Here is a 21512-nt window from a genome sequence, read left to right on the forward strand (position 1 = left end):
TCATCTGCATACCATGAGCACGTTATTTCTTCTTTTCCCATCTGGATTCCTTTTACTTCTTTTTTTTCTCTGATTGCTGTGGCCAAGACTTCCAGAACTATGTTGAATAACAGTAGTGAAAGTGGACACCCTTGTCTTGTTCTATTCTTAAGGGGACTGCTTTCAGTTGTTCACCACTGAGAATAATGTTTGCTGCAGGTTTCTCATATTTGGCCTCTACTATGTTGAGGTAAGTTCCTTCTATGCCCATTTTTTGAAGAGTTTTAATCATAAATGGGTGCTGAATTTTGTCAAAGACTTTTCTCCATCTATTGAGATTATCATATGGTTTTTATCTCTCAATTTGTTAATATGGCATATCAATTTGATCGATTGGCATATATTGAAGAATCTTTACATTCCTGGAATAAACACAACTTGATCATGGTCTATGAGCTTTTCAATGTGTTGCTGAATTCTGTTTGCTAAAATTCTGTTGAGGATTTCTGCATCTATGTTCTTCAGTGATATTGGCCTGTAGCTTTCTTTTTTGGCTTGTCTTTGTTTTTGGTATCATGGTAATGATGGCCTCATAGAGTGAGTTTGGAAGTGTTCCTTCCTCTGCGATTTTTTGAAAGATTTTGGAAGGATAGGCATTAGCTCTTATCTAAATGTTCTACAGAATTCTCCTGTGAAGGAAGCCATCTGGTCCTGGGCTTTTGTTTTAGGGGAGATTTTTGGTCACAGCTTCAATTTCAGTGCTTGTAACTGGGTTGCTCATAATTTCTATTTCTTCCTGGTTCAGTCTCAGAGAATTGAACTTTTCTAAGAATCTGTCCATTTCTTCCAGATTATCCATTTTATTCCCATATAGTTGTTCATAATAGTCTCTTATAATCCTTTGTATTTCTGCATTGTCTGTTGGAACCTCTCCTTTTTCTAATTCTGTTGATTTGATTCTTCTCTCTTTTTTTCTTCATGAATCTGGCTAAAGGTTTGTCACTTTTATTTATCTTCTCAAAGAATGAGCTTTTAGTTTTATTAATCTTTACTATTGTTTCTTTTTCATTTATTTCTGCTAGGATCTTTATGATTTCTTTCCTTCTACTAATTTTGAGGGTTTTTTTGTTCTTCTTTTTCCAGTTGTTTTAGGTGTAAAGTTCGGTTGTCTATTCAATGTTTTCTTGTTTCTTGAGGTAGGACTGTATTGCTATAAACTTCTCTCTTAGAACTGCTTTTGGTACATCCCGTAGGTTTTGAGTTGTCATGTTTTCATTGTTATTTGTTTCTAGAAACTTTTTGATTTCCCTTTTGATTTCTTCAGTAACCTGTTGATTATTTACAAACGTGTTGCTTAATCTCTCCAGGTGCTTGTATTTCTTACAGTTTTTCTCTTGTAATTGATATCTAGTCTCATAGCATTATGGTCGGAGAAGATGCTTGATACCATTTCAATTTTCTTAAATTTACTGAGGTTTGATTTGTGATTCAAGATGTGGTCCATCCTGGAGAATGTTCCATGTGCATTTGAGAAGAAGGTGTATTCTTCTGCATTTGGATGGAATGTCCTGCAGATATCCATCTCATCTAATGTATCATTTAAGACTTGTATTTCCTTATTAATTTTCTGTTTTGATGATCTGTCCATTGGTGTGAGTAGGGTGTTAAAGTCTCCTACTATTATTGTGTTACTGTCCATTTCTCCTTTTATGTCTGTTAGTGTTTGTCTTATGTATTGAGGTGCTCCTGTGTTGGGTGCATAAATATTTATAATTGTTATGTCTTCCTCTTGGATTGATCCCTTGATCATAATGTAGTTCATAATGTAGTGTCCTTTTTTATCTCTTGTAATATTCTTTACTTTAAGGTCTATTTGTCGGATATGAAGACTGCTACTTCGGCAGGAGATCCAACCAGTCCATTCTAAAGGAGATCAATCCTAGGTGTTCATTGGAAGGAATGATACTAAAGCTGAAACTCCAGTACTTTGGCCACCTCATGTGAAGAGTTGACTCATTGGAAAAGACTCTGATGCTGGGAGGGATTGGGGGCAGGAGGAGAAGGGGACAACACAAGATGAGATGGCTCGACGGCATCACCGACTCAATGGACGTGAGTCTGAGTGAACTCCGGGAGTTGGTGATGGATAGGAGACCTGGCATGCTGCGATTCATGGGGACGCAAAGAGTGGGACATCACTGAGCAACTGAACTGAACTGACTCCAGCTTTCTTTTCCTTCCTATTGGCATGGACTATATTTTTCCATCCTCTCACTTTCAGTCTGTATGTGTCTTTAGGTCTGAAGTGGGTTTCTTGTAGACAGCATACATATGGGTCTTGTTTTTGTATCCATTTAGCCAGTCTGTGTCTTTTGGTTGGAGCATTTAATCCATTTACATTTAAAGTAACTACTGATATATATGTTCCTATTGCCATTTCTTAATTATTTGGGGTTGATTTTTGTAGATTTTTTTTCTTCTCTTGTATTTCTTGGCTATGTAAGTCCCTTTAACATGTGTCGTAAAGCTGGTTTGGTCATACTGAATTCTCTTAATTTTTGCTTGTCTAAAAAGCTTTTGATTTCTCCATCAATTTTGAATGAGACCCTTGCAGGGTACAATAATCTTGGTTGTAGATTTTTTCCTTTCAGTACTTTAAATATATGCTGCCACTCCATTCTGACCTGCAGAATTTCTGCTGAAAGAGCTGTTTAGTGTATGGGGTTTCCCTTGTGTGTTACTTGCTGCTTCTCCCTTGCTGCTTTTAATATTCTTTCTTTGTGTTTAGTCTTTGTTAGCTTGATTACTATGTGTCTTGGCATGTTTTTCCTTGGGTTTATCCTGTATGGGACTCTTTGCACCTCTTGGACTTGATTAACTATTGCCTTTTCCTTGTTGGGGAAATTTTCAATGATAATGTCTTCAAAAATTTTCCCATACCCTTTCTTTTTCTCTTCTTCTTCTGGGACCCCTATAATTTGAATGTTGGTGTGTCTGATATTGTCCCAAAGGTCTCTGATACAATCCTCAGTTCTTTTCATTTTTTTTTTAATTTATTCTGCTGTACAGAAGTTATTTCCACCATTTTATCTTCCAGCTCACTGATTTGTTCTTCTACTTCAGATATTCTGCTATTGATTTATTCTAAAGTGTTTTTAATTTCAGTAATTGTGTTGTCTGCCTCTGTATATTTATTCTTTAATTCTTCTAGGTCTTTGTTAATTGATTCTTGCATTTTCTCTATTTATTTTTCAAGGTTTTTAATCATCTTTATTATTCTGAATTCTTTTTCAGGTGGTTTGCCTATTTTCTCTTCATTTATTTGGACTTCTGCATTTCTAGTTTGTTCCTTCATTTATGTAGTATTCCTCTGCCTTTTCATTATTCTTTTTTTAACTTATTGTGTTTGAGGTTTCCTTTTCCCAGGCTTCAAGGTTGAATTCTTTCTTCCTTTTGGTTTCTGCCCTCCTAAGTTTGGACCAGTGGTTTATGTAAGCTTTGTATAGGTGGGATTTGTGCTGAGTTTTTATTTGTTTGTTTGTTTTTCCTCTGATGGGCAAAGCTGAGTGATATTTTTATTTTGTTTGTTGTTTAGATGAGGCATCCTGCACAGGGGGCTACTGGTTGTTGGGTAATGCTGGGTTTGTATTCAAGTGGTTTCCTTTGAGTGAGTCACACTATTTGATACTCCCTAGGGTTAGTTCTCTGGTAGTCCATGGTCTTGGAGTCAATGCTTCCACTCTAAAGACTCAGGGCTTGATCTTGTGCTGGAGGCTGAAAGTCTGTGATCAAGGTACCTGGCATGGTCAGGTGAAGAAACTCTTCCAAGCCACAGACCCATCAAAGGATTCTCCCCTCTCTGAAGCCAGGTCCTGGAGGGATACCCCAGTGTGTGCAGCAGACAGACTGCTAGGCAGAATGTGGTGGCAGTCTTTGCTCCCCCATTTTTTTTAATGGTAATTTTATTTTTTAGTTTTTGAGAACCCTCCATACTGTTTTGCATACTGGCTGTACCAATATACATTCCCACTAATAGTATACAAGGGCTCCTTTTTCTACACATCTTTGCCAACATTTATTTGTGTTAATTTTGATGATAGCTATTCTGACAGGGAAATAGATGGGGAAACAGTGGAAACAGTGTCAGACTTTATTTTTCTGGGCTCCAAAATCACTGCAGATGGTAACTGCAGCCAGGAAATTAAAAGACGCTTACTCCTTGGAAGGAAAGTTATGACCAACCTAGATAGTCTCTGCATATTCAAAAGCAGAGGCATTACTTTGCCAACAAAGGTCCGTCTAGTCAAGGCTATGGTTTTTCCAGTGGTCATGTATGGATGCGAGAGTTGGACTGTGAAGAAAGCTGAGCACTGAAGAATTGATGCTTTTGAACTGTGGTGTTGGAGAAGACTCTTGAGAGTCCCTTGGACTGCAAGGAGATCCAACCAGTCCATTCTGAAGGAGATTAGCCCTGGGATTTCTTTGGAAGGAATGATGCTAAAGCTGAAACTCCAGTACTTTGGCCACCTCATGCGAAGAGTTGACTCATTGGAAAAGACTCTGATGCTGGGAGGGACTGGGGGCAGGAGGAGAAGGGGACGACAGAGGATGAGATGGCTGGATGGCATCACTGACTCGATGGACGTGAGTCTGAGTGAACTCCGGGAGTTGGTGATGGACAGGGAGGCCTGGTGTGCTGTAATTCATGGGGTCACAAAGAGTTGGACACGACTGAGCGATTGAACTGAACTGACTGATTCTGACAGGTGTGAGGTGATATTTCATTGGGGGTTTGATTTTTCATTTCCCTGACAATTAGCGAGGTTGAGGATCTTTTCATGTGCATGTTTGCCATCTGCATTTCTTCTCTGGAAAAATGTCTATTCAGTGCTTCTGCTCTAGTAATTTCCACTCCTGGGTATGTATCCAAAAAAAAAAAAACCCACCACTAATTCAAAAAGATACATGCACTCCAATGTTCACAGCAGCATTATTTATAATTGCCAAGATATGTAAGCAACCTAAGTGTCAATCAACAGATGAACAGATATAGAAAAATGGTATATATGTATAATGGGCTTCCCTGGTGGCTCATACAGTAAAGAATCTGCCTGCAATGTGGGAGACCCAGGTTCCTGCTTGGGTCAGGAAGATCACCTGGAAATGGGAATGACTACTCCTGCAGTATTCTTGCCTAGAGAATAACATGGACAGAGGAGCCTGGTCAGCTACGGTCTACTGGGTCACAAAGAGTCAGACATGACTGAGTGGCTAACACTCATACATATAATGGAAAACTACTCAGACATACAAAGAATGAAATTTTGCCATTTGTGGCAACATGGATGGACTTGGAGGGCATTACACTAAGCGAAATAAGCCAGAGAAAGACAAATACTGTATGATATCACTTACATATGGAATCTAAAAAATATAAAAAACTAGTGTATACAACCAAAAAGAATCAGACACGTATGTAGACAGCAAACTAGTGGCTGTCAATGGGGAGAAATAAGACAGGAGGAGCAATATCGGGGTAAGAGAGTGAGAGGCACAAGGTATAAAGTAAGCTACAGGGTATATTACATAACATAGTGAATACAGTCAATATTTTATAACTATAAATATATGTACAACTATAAATATTTTTTAATTATAACCTTCAAAAATTGTGAATTACTATATTGTACACTGTAACATATTATACAAAATATATACTTCAATTAAAAATGTAAGAAACAAAGTGCTGAAAAAGTAAAAGCTCAACCAAGAAGTCTATACTTGGCAAGCTGTCCTTCAAAAATGAGGGACAAATTAAGACATTTCTAGATAAACAAGCTGAAGAGTGTGTTACCACTATGCCTGCCCTATAAGAAATGGTAAAGCAAGCCCACCAGGTTGAAATAAAAAGATAGTGGATGGTATCACAAAACCATATAAAGAAATCAAGATCTCCAGTAAAGATAACTACATAGGGAAATATGAAAGTCATTATTACTGTATTTCTGGTTATTATTTCTGGCATTATTACTGTAATACCACTTTTTATTTCTTACATGATTTAAAAAACAAATTCAGGGAATGCCCTGGCAGTCCAGTGGTTACAACTCCACACTTTCATTGCCAGGGCCTGTGTTCAACCCCTGGTCAGGGAACCTAAGATTGTGTAAGTCATGTGGTGTAGTCAAAAAACAAAACAGCAACAACAAAAAACGCACTCCAAAAAGGTTCATTGGTGGAGAATTCTAAAAAAACCTTTAAAAATGAAATTGCACCAGTTTTCTATGATCTCTTCTAGAAGATACAATCAGATAGTATATTTCATAACTCATTCTATGAGGCCATCATCACCCTAATACTGAAACAACATTACAAGAAAACTACAGACCAGTGTCTCTCACAAACATAAATGCAAGAAATATTTAACAAATCAAACTCAGTAACAGACAAAAATAATTATAGACTACTTCCAGGTGAGATTTATCCCAGGTATACAAGGCTGATTCAACATCTGAAAAATAGACTTCCCTGGTGGTCCAATGGCTAAGACTCCAGGCTCCCAATCCAGGGGGACTAGGTTTGATTCCTGGTCAGGGAACTAGATCCCACATGCTACAACTAAGAGTTCACATATTGCAACTAAGAGTTCTTATGCCGGAACTGAAGATCCCTCATGCTACAACAAAGATCAAAGACCACGTGTACCACAACTAAGACCCAGCACAGCCAAATAAATAATTTATCTGGAAAACAATTCACATATCCCACTACATCAACATCTAAAGAAAAACTACATGAACATATCAATAGATGAAGAAAGGCATTCACAAAATCCAGCATCTCATGATTAAAAACTCCCAACAAAAGGGGAACATTCTTAACTTGATAAAGAACATCCACAAAAACCCAGAGCTAACATCATATGTAATGATGAAAACCTAGAAATTTTTCCACTAAGATCAGGTATAAAGGCAAGAATGTGCCCTCTCACCACTCCTTGTACAAACTGTACTGGAAGTCCTAGCAAATACAATAAACCAAGAAAAGAAAATATATAGAAGCCACACAGACTGGGAAGGAAGAAATCTAACTTTGTTTACAGATGACACCATTGTCTATGTAGAAAATCCTATAGAACAAAAATACTGCTGAAACTAATAATTACAGCAAAGTTGTAGGATCCAAAGTGAATTTACTAAAGTAAATCACTTTTCTATATACCAGCAATGAATTGGAAACTATCAGTAACAACACAACACCATTTACATTAGCACACACCCCTCTGCCAGAAATAAATATATAGGCATAAATCTAACAAAACAAATACAAGATCTATATGAGGAAGATTACAAAACTCTTATGTAGAGTTTACAAAGATTACAAAACTCAAAAAGCTAAATAAGTGAAGAGATATTCCATGTTCATGGATAGAAAGACTCAATATCATCAAGAGGTATGGTACTGGTGAAATAAATGAGGTATGGTATTGGTGAAATAAATCAATGGAACAAAATAGAGTCCAGAACAGACTTACATAAATATAATAAAGTAATCTTTGACAAAGGATCAAAGGTAATAAAATGGAAGAAAGACAGTCTTTTTAACAAATGATGCTGAAACAACCAGACATCCCTATCCAAAAAACTGATGTAGACCCAAACCTTATACCTTTCATAAAAAATTAACTCAAAATGGATTCACAGACCTAAACGTAAAACACAAAACTATAAAACTCCTAGAAGACAACATGGGAGAATACTTAGGTGATCCTGGGTATGGCGGTTAACTTTTTAGATACTCTACTTTCAAAGGCATGATCCATGAAAGAAATAATTGGTATGCAGGACTTAAAATTAAAATTTCTCCTCTGTGAAAGACACTATCCAGAGTATGAGAAGACAATCACAGAATGGGAGAAAATACAAAACACACAGTCTGACAAAAGCCTGCTATCTAACATATACAAAGAACTCTTAAAACTTGTGAAAGAATTTCAGTCTAAAATAGGATATAAAATGGAGAAACTCATACATTTGTCCTCAGGGAGACAAAACTTAAACGGATTTCTCTATAATGCCTGATTTACTCAACACCAGTAGTGCCCAAATTTTCTCAGATGACAGGGGGTTGACCAGGGGCTGTCTCATATCAAACTCGGGAAGTTTAAAAAACGGGAGATGACCCAGGTCGGGTTGGACTCAAAGAGGGGGCTGAGTTTTGTTTCTGTGGCTAAACTGATTTTTATCTGCTCAGGAAGTTTTCAAGGCTGGTCTCCATTTGTTGTTTATTTGACTGACTCTTAACTGAACTCTCCCCTCTTTACATTCCTTGTCCATAAATACAACCTGCCCCAAACCCTCAATGGACTCATCTGTAACTTGCTACAGTTTGCTTGTCCTGAATTACAGTTCCTCTGCTATTCCTGAATAAACTCATTTTCTTGATCTTGTTTCAGTTCACCTCTATATTTAGGTCAAACAAACTCAACAATAACAACCCAATCAAAACAATGGGCAAAAGACCTGAACAGATGCCTTACCAAAGACAACACAGACAAGGCAAATAAGCATATGAAAATATGTTCTACATCATATGTCATCGAGGAAATGCAAGTTATAATGAGATACCACTACACACCTATCAGAACAGCCAAAACTCAGAACACTGACTCCAAATGCTGAAAAAAGATGTGGAGCAAGAGAACTCTTCTTACAGCTGGTAGGGATGCAAATTAGCACAGCCACTCTAGAAGACACTTTGGCAAACTAAACATACTTACAAATTTACTTACAAGCAAAACACACTCTTACTTTTTTGAGCCAGCAATCATGTTCCTCCATATTTACCCAATGAGGTGAAAACCTATGCATGTCCACATAAAAACTTGCATATGTATTTTTAGCAGCTTTATTCATAACCTGCCAAAACTTAAAAGCAGCAAAGACATTCTTCAGTAGATTAATAGAAAAATGAACTGTAATATAACCAGACAATGTAATATTAACGCTAAAAAGAAATCAGATATTAAGCAATGACAAGACATGGAGGAAACTTGAACCACAGAGTAAACAGCTTTATCAGGCCAGCTTCTCCCATATAACAAGTTGGAACGGGGCTGATCCAAAAAATCTACATACTGTGTGATTCTAACTACACAGTATTTTGCAAAAGTTTGGAAAACTATAGAAACAATAGACGCATGAGTGACTGCCAGTGGTTATCAGGCTATCAGGGTTATGGCTAAGAGAGTGATGAATAGGCAGAGGAATTTTAGGGCAAGTGAAACCATTTAGTATGGTGCTGCAAATGGTAGATACATATCATATATTTATTAAAACCTACAGAAATGCAAAGTGGTTCAATATACAAAAATATCAATCCGTATGATATACCACATTAATACAACAAAGGACAAAAGCTACATGGTCATCTCAACTGACACAGAAAAGGCATTTGGCAAAATCTATCACCTTTCATGAAAAACACTCAGAAAACTACAAACAGAAGGAAATTTCCCCAACATCATGACCATGTACAAAAACCTACAGCTAACATCCTATAATGAATAATGAAACACAAAATTCTCACCCTAGGATCAGGAACAAGAAAAGATGCACACTAGTACCACTGCTACTCAACACTGTGCTGGAAGTTCCAGCCAGAGCAGTTAATAATGAAAAGGAATCCAAGTTGGAGAGGAAGAAGTAAAATTACTTTTATTTGGATAAATATGATCCTATGTATAGAAAATTCCAGAGAATTTACAAGAAAGCTATTCAAGCTACTAATTTCAGCAAAGTTGCAGGTTATAAGATCAGCAAACCAAAAGCAGGTGCATACTTGGCTTTCTATACGCCAATAATGAACAATTTGAAAGGGAAACTGAAAAAGGAATTCCATTTACAATAGCATCTAAAAGAATAAAACAGTGAGGAGTAAATTTGATCAAGAGGTTACTTAAAGACTTATGCAGTGAAAACTACAAAATACTGCTGAAGAAATAAAAGAAGACCAAAATAAATGGAAAGACATCCTGTGTTCATGGGTCAGACTTTACATAGTTAAAATGTCAATACTACACGAAGTGATCAATAGACTCACTGCAATCACCATGAAACTTCCAACATCCTTTTTCGCAACAGTATAAAGGCCAATCAATAGTCAAATTCATATGGAACTGCAAGGGGGCTACAAAATAATCTTGAAAAAGAACAGCACAAGAAGACTCACACTTCCCACTATTAAAACTTACTACAAACCTACAGTAATCAGAACAATGTAATACCAGCATATGGACAGACATGTAGATGAAAGGAATGGTATTGAAAAGCCAGAAATAAATGTATACATCTCTAGACCATTGATTTCTGACAAAAATGCCAAGACCATTGATTTCTGACAAAAATGCCAAATCCATTCAATAGGAAAAGAATAGTCTCTTCGGCAAATGATGCTGGGATAACTAAGTTTCTACATGCAAAAGAATAAAGTGGGGGGGGGGCAGTCCTAAGACGGCAGAAGAATCGGATGGGGAGACCACCTTCTCCCCCACAAATTCATTGAAAGATCATCTGAACACTGAGAAAATTCCACAAAACAACTTCTGAACGCTGGCAGAGGACACCAGGCACCCAGAAAGGCAGGCCACTGTCTTCAAAAGGAGGTAGAGCAAAATATAAAAGATAAAAAGAGAGACAAAAGAGTTAGGGATGGAGACCCGTCCCAGGGAGGGAGTCGTGAAAGAGAAGAAGTTTCCAAACACCAGGAAACCCTCTCACCGGCGGGTCTGTGGGGAGTTTTGGAATCTCAGAGGCCAACAAAACTGGGAGGAAAAAATAAATAAATAAAATCCACAGAGTACAACCTAACTGCAACTCCCAGCAGAAAAGTAGCCCAGAAGCTTGCATCCGCCATGCTTGCATCTGCCACCAGCGAGCGGGGACTGAACAAGGAGGCGCAGGCTGCATTGCTTAGGGCAAGGACTGGGCCTGAATGCCCTGAGGACAATCTGAGGGAGCTAACCTGAGACAGCAACCCAAACTGTGGGATAGCTAAAGAGAAAAAAAAAAAAAAAAAAGAGAGAGAGAGAGAGAAAGAGAGAACTTTCCCATGAAAAGCTCTAACCTAAGGCACTGCCAGGCCCACTCACAGAACAAAGGACTGAGCGAATACCAGAGGAGAGCTAGCTGGCTGCAGATTGGCCCATCCCCTGCCGGAGGCAGAGAGGCAGGCGGGCAACAACCAGAGCTGGAGGGAGAGGGGCAATCTCTGCCCCACAGACGGCATCCTCCACCAAACTGTGAGCAGGCCCCCGGTTGCTAACCAAGTCTTCCTGGGATCGTGGACAGTTGACATCCACCAGGAGGGTCGCAGCCAGAGATCAGCTCCCCAGAGGAGACACGGCACACCTGAGATGGTGCTCCCACTGCGCACATAGGAAACCAACTGGCTGGGACCAGGGAGGTGATAAGATGCACCGCCCCACCTGGGGACAGCACGCTCGCCAAGCACCTGGTTGCCTGAGCTGCTCAGACCTGGGAAGGGCACAAAACGCAGGCCCAACTGAGTCTGTGCCTTTGTGGAGTACTCGAGAATCTGAATCTGAGCAGCTTAAACCTGGGAAGTGCACGCAATCCAAGGCCCGCTTTAGATAGTTCCCCTGCAGAGCAACCTGGAGCCTGAGTGGGGTAGACCAGGAAAGCACACACGCTGTGAGTCGGGGCAAACCCAGTGTGACCCAGACACAGCGAGCACTACCCACACACACCAGTGATATTTGTCTGCAGTGTTCCTCCCTTCCCACAGCACAACTGAACAAGTGAGCCTAAATAAGTAATCACCTCTGCCCCCTTGTGTCAGGGTGGAAATTAGACACTGAAGAGACTTGCAAACAGAAGAAACCAAAATAAACAGATGGAACCACTTTGGAAGTGACAGGTGCCACAGATGAAAATCCTGTAATTCGGACCAACGTTGGAAGGTGCCTACAGACCTCGAGAAGAAGTATAAGCTGGAACAAGGAACTATCTGAAACTGAACTGACCCCACACTGCCTACAACAGCTCCAGAGAAATTCCTAGATATATTTTACTATTATCACTTTTTAAATTTTTTAAAATTTTAAATTTTAATTCCTTTAGTACTCCATTAATTTTCATTTTTATAACCTACTATTACCTTGCAAAAAAAAAAAACCCTATTTTTAAAGTAAATTTCATACATATTTTTTATAATTTTTCTGATTTTGTTTTTTTAATATTGTATTTTTGAGAGTCTAATCTCTACTCCAGATTTTTTATCTTTGTTTTTTGGTATTTGTTATCAATTTTGTACCTTTAAGAATCCAATCTTCAGTACCCATTTTAACTTACGAGTGTGATTACTGGCTTGATTGCCCTCTCCCCCTTTTGACTCTCTTTTTTCTCCCCAAGGTCACCTCTATCTCCTCCCTACCCTTCTCATTTCTACCCAACTCTGTGAATCTCTTTGGGTATTCCGGGCTGTGGAGAACATATAGGGAACTGATTACTAGCTTGGTCTCTCCCCTTTTGATTCCCCCTCTTCTCCTCCTGGTCACCTCTATCTCCCTCCTCCCTCTTCTCTTCTCCATGTAACTCTGTGAACCTTTCTGGGTGTCCCTCATTGTGGAGAATCTTTTTTGCATTAACCTAGATGTTTTATCATCGGTGTGGTATGGATGGAGAAGTCTTGAGGCTACTGTAAGAATAAGACTGAAAACAAGAGGCAGGAGGCTTAAATCCAAAACTTGAGAACACCAGAAAACTCCTGACTCCAGGGAACATTAATCAACTAGAGCTCATCCAAAAACCTCCATACCTACACTGAAACCAAGCTCCATGCAAGAGCCAACAACTTCCAGAGCAAGACATATCATGCTAATTCTCCAGCAATGAAGGAACATAGCCCTGAGCATTAATATACAGGCTGCCCAAAGTCACACCAAACCCACAGACACCTCAAAACTCAGAACTGGATACTTCATTACACTCCAGAGAGAAGAGATCCAGCTCCACCCACCAGAACACTGAGGCAAGCTTCCCTAATCAGTAAACCTTGACAAGCCACACATCCAACCCCACCTATAGGGAGGAACCTCCACAATAAACAGGAACCACAAACTTACAGAAAGACCACCCCAAACACAGCAATCTAAACAAGATAAAAAGGCAGAGAGATATTCAATAGGTAAAGGAACATGATAAATGCCCACCAAACTAAACAAAGGAGGAGGAGACAGGGAGTCTACCTGAAAAAGAATTCAGAATAATGATAGTAAGAATGATCCAAAATCTTGAAAAAAAAAAAATGGAGTTACAGATAGTCTGGAGACAAGGATTGAGAAGATGCAAGAAATGTTTAACAAGGACCTAGAAGAAATAAAAAAGTCAATCAATAATGAATAATGCAATAACTGAGATCGAAAACACTCTGGAGGGAACCAACAGTAGAATAACTGAGGCAGAAGATAGGATAAGTGAGGTGGAAGATAGAATGGTGGAAATAAATGAAACAGGAAAAAATTAAAAAGAATTAAAAGAAATGAGGTCAACCTCAGAGACCTCTGGGACAATGTAAAACACCCAACATTCAAATCATAGGAGTCCAAGAAGAAGAAGACAAAAAGAAAGGCCAAGAAAATACTTGAGGAGATAATAGTTGAAAACTTTCCTAAAATGGGGAAGGAAATAGCCACCCAAGTCCAAGAAACCCAGAGTCCCAAACAGGATAAATCCAAGGCGAAACACCCCAAGACACATATTAATCAAATTAATGAAGGTCAAACACAAAGAACAAATATTAAAACCAGCAGGGAAAAACAACAAATAACACACAAGGGGATTCCCATAAGGATAACAGCTGATCTTTCAATAGAAACTCTTCAGGCCAGAAGTGAATGGCAGGACATACTTAAAGTGATCAAAGTGAAAAACCTACAATCCAGATTACTATACCCAGCAAGGACCTCATTCAAATATGAAGGAAAAATCAAAAGCTTTACAGACAAGCAAAACCTGAGAGAATTCAGCACCACCAAACCAGCTCTTCAGCAAAAGCTAAAGAATGTTCTCTACCCAGGAAATGCAGAAAAGGTTTATAAACTCAAACCCAAAACAATAAAGTAAATGGCAATGGGATCATACTTATCAATAATTACCTTAAATGTAAATGGGTTGAATGCCCCAACCAAAAGACAAAAACTGGCTGAATGGAAAAACAAGACCCCTATATATGCTGTCTACAAGAAATCCACCTCAAAACAAGGGACACATACAGACTGAAAGTTAAGGGCTGGAAAAAGATATTTCACACAAATGGAGACCAAAAGAAGCAGGAGTAGCAATACTCATATCAGATAAAATAGACTGTGAAATAAAGCCCATGGAACAAGACAAAGAAGGACACTACATAATGATCAAAGGGTCAATCCAAGAAGATATAACAATTATAAATATATATGCACCCAACATATGAGCACCTCAATATGTAAGGCAAATGCTAAGAAGTATGAAAGGGGAAATTAACAGTAACATAATAATAGTGGGAGACTTTAATACCCCACTCACACCTATGGATAGATCAACTAAACAGAAAATTAGCAAGGAAACACAAACTTTAAATGGTAGAATAGACCACTTAGACATAATTGGTATCAATAGGCCATTTCACCCCAAAACAATGGATTTCACCTTTTTCTCAAGTGCACACAGAACCTTCTCCAGGATAGATCACATCCTGGGCCATAAATCTTGCCTTGGTAAATTCAAAAAAACGGAAATCATTCCAAGCATCTTTTCTGATCACAATGCGGTAAGATCAGATGTCAACTACAGGAAAAAAACTATTAAAAATACAAACACATGGAGGCTAAACAACACATTTCTGAATAACCAGCAAATCACAGAAGAAATCAAAAAAGAAATCAAAATATGCATAGAAACGAATGAAAATGAAAACACAACAACCCAAAACCTATGGGAATCAGTAAAAGCAGTGCTCAGGGGAAAGTTCATAGCAATACAAGCTTACTTCAAGAAACAAGAGAAAAGTCAAATAAATAACCTAACTCTACACCTAAAGCAACTAGAAAAGGAAGAAATGAAGAACCCCAGGGTTAGTAGAAGGAAGGAAAGAAATAAAAATTAGGGCAGAAATAAATGAAAAAGAAACAAAGGAGACCATAGCAAAAATCAACAAAGCTAAAAGCTGGTTCTTTGAGAAGATAAATAAAATAGACAAACCATTAGCCAGACTCATCAATAAAAAAAGGGAGAAGAATCAAATCAACAAAATTAGAAATGAAAATGGAGAAATCACAACAGACAACACAGAAATACAAAGTCTCATGAGAGACTACTATCAGCAACTATATGCCAATAAAATGGACAACTTGGAAGAAATGGACAAATTCTTAGGAAAGTATAACTTTCCAAAACTGAATCAGGAAGAAATAGAAAATCTTAACAGACACATCACAAGCACGGAAATCGAAACTGTAGTCAGAAATCTTACAGGAAACAAAAGCCCAGGACCAGACGGCTTCACAGTTGAATTCTACTAAAACTTTAGAGAAGAGCTAACACCTATCCTACTCAAACTCTTCCAGAAAATTTCAGAGAAAGGAAAACTTCCAAACTCCTTCTATGAGGCCTGCTGCTGCTGCTGCTGCTAAGTCGCTGCAGTCGTGTCTGACTCTGTGCAACCCCATTGATGGCAGCCCACCAGGCTCCCCCGTCCCTGGGATTCTCCAGGCAAGAACACTGGAGTGTTCTTCTCCAGTGCGTGAAAGTGAAAAGTGAAAGTGAAGTTGCTCAGTCATGTCTGACTCTTAGCGACCCCATGGACCGCAGCCTACCAGGCTCCTCTGTCCTTGGGATTTTCTAGGCAAGAGTACTGGAGTGGGGTGCCATTGCCTTCTCCTCTATGAGGCCACCATCACCCAAATACCAAAACCAGACAAAGATGTCACAAAAAAAGAAAACATACAGCCCAATATCACTGATGAACATAGATGCAAAAATCCTTAACTATATTCTAGCAAACAGAATCCAACAACATATTAAAAAAATCATACATCATGACCAAGTGGGCTTTACCCCGAGGATGCAAGCATTCTTTAATATCCGCAAATCAATGTGATACACCACATTAACAAGTTGAATGATAAAAATCATATGATTATCTCAATAGATGCAGAGAAAGCCTTTGACAAAACTCACCATCCATTTATGATAAAGATCCCCCGAGAAAGCAGGAATAGAAGGAACATACCTCAACATAATAAAAGCCATATGTGATAAACCAACATCAAACATTATCCTCAATGGTGAAAAACTGAAAGCATTTCCCCTAAAGTCAGGAACAAGACAAGGGTGTCCACTCTCACCACTACTATTCAACATAGTTTTGGAAGTTTTAGCCACAGCAATCAGAGAAGAAAAAGAAATAAAAGGAATCCAGATTGGAAAAGAAGAAATAAAACTCACACTGTTTGCAGATGACATGATCCTCTACATAGAAAACCCTAAAGACTCCACCAGAAAATTACTAGAGCTAATCAATGAATATAGTAAAGTTGCAGGATATAAAATTCACACACAGAAATCCCTTGCATTCCTATACACTAACAATGAGAAAACAGAAAGAGAAATTAAGGAAACAATTCCATTCACCATTACAATGAAAAGAATAAAATACTTAGGAATATATCTACCTAAAGAAACAAAAGACCTATATATAGGAAATTATAAAACAGTGAAGAAAGAAATCAAAGAGGACACTAATAGATGGAGAAATATACCATGTTCATGGATCAGAAAATCAATATACTACCCAAAGCAATCTGTAGATTCAATGCAATCCCTATCAAGCTACCAACAGTATTTTTCAGAGAACTAGAACAAATAATTTCACAATTTATATGGAAATACAAAAAAACCTTGAATAGCCAAAGCAATCTTAAGAAAGAAGAATGGAACTGGGGGAACTAGCCTGCCTGACTTAAGGCTACACTACAAAGCTACAGTCATCCAGACAGTATGGTGCTGGCACAAAGACAGAAATATAGATCAATGGAACAAAATAGAAAGCCCAGAGATAAATCCATGCACCTGTGGACACCTTATCTTTGACAAAGGAGGCAAGAATATACAATGGAGAAAAAAGACAAGTGGTGCTGGGAAGACTGGTCAACCACTTGTAAAAGAATGAAACTAGGACACTTTCTAACACCATACACAAAAATAAACTCAAAATGGATTAAAGATCTAAATATAAGACCAGAAACTATAAAACTCCTAGAGGAAAACATGGGCAAAACACTCTCTGACATAAATCACAGCAGGATCCTCTATGACCCACCTCCAGAGTAATGGAAATAAAAGCAAAAATAAACAAATGGGACCTAATTAAAATTAAAAGCTTTTGCACAACAAAGAAAACCATAAGCAAAGTGAAAGACAGCCTTCAGAATGGGAGAAAATAATAGCAAACGAAGCAACTGACAATTAATCTCAAAAATACACGAGCAGCTCCTACAGCTCAATTCCAGAAAAATAAACGACCCAATCAAAAAATGGGCCAAAGAACTAAACAGACATTTCTCCAAAGAAGACATACAGATGGCTAACAAACACAAACACATGAAAAGATGCTCAACATCACTCATTATCAGAGAAATGCAAATCAAAATCACAATGAGGTACCATCTCACACCAGTCAGAATGGCTGCTATCAAAAAGTCTACAACAATAAATGCTGGAGAGGGTGTGGAGAAAAAGAAACCTTCTTACACTTCTGGTGAGAATGCAAACTAGTACAGCCACTATGGAGAACAGTGTGGAGATTCCTTAAAAAACTGGAAATAGAACTGCCTTATGATCCAGCAATCCCACTGCTGGGCATACACACTGAGGAAACCAGAAAGGAAAGAGACACGTGTACCCCAATGTTCATCGCAGCACTGTTTACAATAGCCAGGACATGGAAGCAACCTAGATGTCCATTGTCAGACGAATGGATAAGAAAGCTGTGGTATATATACACGATGGAATATTACTCAGCCATTAAAAAGAATGCATTTGAATCAGTTCTAATGAGGCGGATGAAACTGGAGCCTATTATACAGAGTGAAGTAAGTCAGAAAGAAAAACATCAATCTAGTATACTAACGCATATATATGGAATTTAGAAAGATGGTAAGGATGACCCTATACACCAGACAGCAAAAGAGACACAGATGTAAAGAACAGTCTTTCAGACTCTGTGGGAGAAGGTGAGGGTGGGATGATTTGAGAGGATAGCATTGAAGCATGTATATTATCATATGTAAAGTGGATCCCGGTCCAGGTTTGATGCATGACACTGGGTGCTCAGGGCTGGTGCACTGGGATGACCCTGGAGGATGGGATGGGGAGGGAGGTGGGAAGGGGGATCTGGATGGGAAACACATGTGCACCCATGGCTAATTCATGTCAATGTATGGCAGAAACCACCACAATATTGTAATTAGCCTACAATTAAAATCAATAAATTAATTTTTTAAAAAAAGAATAAAGTGAACCCCTAACTCATACTACATGTAAAAATATAGGTATATATGCAAAGAACTGAAAATGGGGTTTCAAACAAATACTTAAATTTCAGGGCTCACTGTGACATTATTCACAATACTGAAAAGGTAAAAACAACCCAAGTGTCCATCAACAGAAGAATGATTAAATAAAATGTAGTATAAGGCTTCCCTGGTGGCTCAGTAGCAAAGAATTTGCCTGCCAATGCACAGGATGCAGGTTCAGTCCCTGGGTTTGGAAGATCCCCTGGAAAAGGAAATGGCAGCCCACTCCAGTATTCTTGCCTGGGAAATCCCATGGACAGAGAAGCCTGGAGGGATACAGTCTACAGGGTCATTGTCTGTCAAAAGAGACAGACACAATCTAGTGACTAAAGAACAAGTGTACACATGCCCTATCATATATAAAAAAGATAAAGAACAAGAATTTACTGTACAGCACAAAGAATTACATTCAATATCTTATAATAACCTATAACCATCTAGACATCACTGGATAGTCAATACCGAAATCAGACTGATTATATTCTTTGCAGCCAAAGATGGAGAAGCTCTATACAGTCAGCAAAAACAAGACCAGGAGCTGACTGTCTCACATCATGAACTCGTTATTGCCATTCAGACTTAAATTGAAGAAAGTAGGGAAAATCACTAGACCATTCAGGTATGACCTAAATCAAATCCCTTATGATTATACAGTGGAAGTGACAATAGATTCAAGGGATTAGATCTGATAGACAGAGTTCCTGAAGAACTATGGACAGAGGTTCGTGACATGGTACAAGAGGTAGCAATCAAGACCATCCCCAAGAAAAAGAAATGCAAAAAGGCAAAATGGTTGTTTGAGGAGGCCTTACAAACAGCTGAGAAAAAAAGAGAAATGAAAGGCAAAGGAAAAAAGGAAAGACATACCCACTTGAACGCACAGTTTCAAAGAATAGCAAGGAGAGACAAGAAAGCCTTCTTCAGTGATCAGTGCAAAGAAACAGAGGAAAACAACAGAATGGGAAAGACTAGAGATCTCTTCAAGAAAACTAGAGATACCAAGGGAACATTTCATGCAAAGATGGGCTCAATAAAGGACAAAAATGGTATAGACCTAACAGAAGCAGAAGATATCAAGAAGAGGTGGCAAGAATACACAGAAGAACTATACAAAAAGATCTTCATGACCCAGATAATCATGATGGTACGATCACTCACCTAGAGCCAGGCATCCTGGAATGTGAACTGAAGTGAGCCTTAGGAAGTATTACTATGAACAAAGATAGTGGAGGTGATGGAATTCCAGTTGAGCTATTTCAAATCCTAAAAGATGATGCTGTGAAAGTGTTGCACTCAATATGTCACCAAATTTGGAAAACTCAGCAGTGGCCACAGGACTGGAAAAGGTCAGTTTTCATTCCAATCCCAAAGAAAGGCAATGCAAAGAATGTTCAAACTACCACACAATTGCACTCACCTCACACGCTAGCAAAGTAATGCTCAAAATTCTCCAACCCAGTCTTCAACAGTATGTGAACCATGAACTTCCAAATGTTCCAGCTGGATTTAGAAAAGGCAGAGGAACCAGAGATCAAATTGCCAACATCTGCTAGATTATGGAAAAAGCAAGAGAGTTCCAGAAAAACATCTATTTCTGCTTTACTGACTACCCCAAAGCCTTAGACTGTGTAGATCACAACAAACTGTGGAAAGTTCTTCAAGAAATGGGAATACCAGACCACCTGACTTGCCTCTTGAGAAATCTGTATGCAGGTCAAGAAGCAACAGTGAGAACTGAACATGGAACAACAAACTGGTTCCAAATAGGAAAAGGAGTACGTCAAGGCTGTATATTGTCACCCTGCTTATTTAACTTATATGCAGAGTACATCATATGAAATGCTGGGCTGGATGAAGCACAAGCTGGAATCAAGACTGCCAGAAGAAATGTCAATAACCTCAGATACGCAGATGACTCCACCCTTATGGCAGAAAGTGAAGAACTAAAGAGCCTCTTGATGAAAGTGAAAGAGGAGAGTGAAAAAGTTGGCTTAAAGCTCAACACTCAGAAAACGAAGATCATGGCATCCAGTCCCATCACTTCATGCCAAATAGACGGGGAAATAATGGAAACAGTGACAGACTATTTTCTTGGGCTCCAAAATCACTGAAGATGGTGATCGCAACCATGAAATTAAAAGATTCTTGCTCCTTGGGAGAAAAAATATGACCAATCTGAACAACATATTAAAAAGCAGAGACGTTACTTTGCCAACAAAGGTCTATCTAGTCAAAGCTATGATTTTTCCAGTAGTCATGTATGGATGTGAGAGTTGGACTATAAAGAAAGCTGAGTGTCAAAAAAAAAAAATTGATGCTTTTGACCTGTGGTGTTGGAGAAGACTCTTGAGAGTCCCTTGGACTGCAAGGAGATCAAACCAGTCCATCCTAAAGGAAATCAGACCTGAATATTCATTGGAAAGACGGATGCTGAAGCTGAAACTCCAATACTTTGGGCACCTGATGCGAAGAACTGACTCATTTGAAAAGACCCTAATGCTGGGAAAGATTGGAGGTGGGAGGAGAAGGGGACAACAGAGGATGAGATGGCTGGACAGCATCACCGACTAGATGGACATGAGTTTGAGTAAGCTCCAGGAGTTGGCAATGGACAGGGAAGCTTGGTGTGCTGCAGTCCATGGGGTCACAAAGAGTCAGACATGACTGAACAACTGAACTGAACTGACATATCACACACACACACACACACGTATATAAAAACTGAATCACTTTGGTGTACACCTGAAACTAACACAATATTGTAAATTAACCATAGTTCACTAACACAAAAAATGGTTAAAATGGCAAATTTAATGTTAATATATTGTACCACAATAAAACACATTTTTACAAAGCCTCTTCTAAAGACAAGGAGAAATTGCCATGGCAGAAACAAAAG

The 21512-nt window shown here is 38.6% G+C and overlaps 1 protein-coding gene across 1 annotated transcript in view; it reads right to left on the reverse strand.

Moving 5' to 3' along the window:
* Nucleotides 1–21512, reverse strand: part of PCCB (propionyl-CoA carboxylase subunit beta) — a 94966-nt gene that overhangs the window by 12171 nt on the left and 61283 nt on the right. The window lies entirely within an intron of this gene.

This window comes from Bos indicus, chromosome 1 (genome assembly GCF_029378745.1).
Source record: "Bos indicus isolate NIAB-ARS_2022 breed Sahiwal x Tharparkar chromosome 1, NIAB-ARS_B.indTharparkar_mat_pri_1.0, whole genome shotgun sequence".
Classification (NCBI taxonomy): domain Eukaryota; kingdom Metazoa; phylum Chordata; class Mammalia; order Artiodactyla; family Bovidae; genus Bos; species Bos indicus.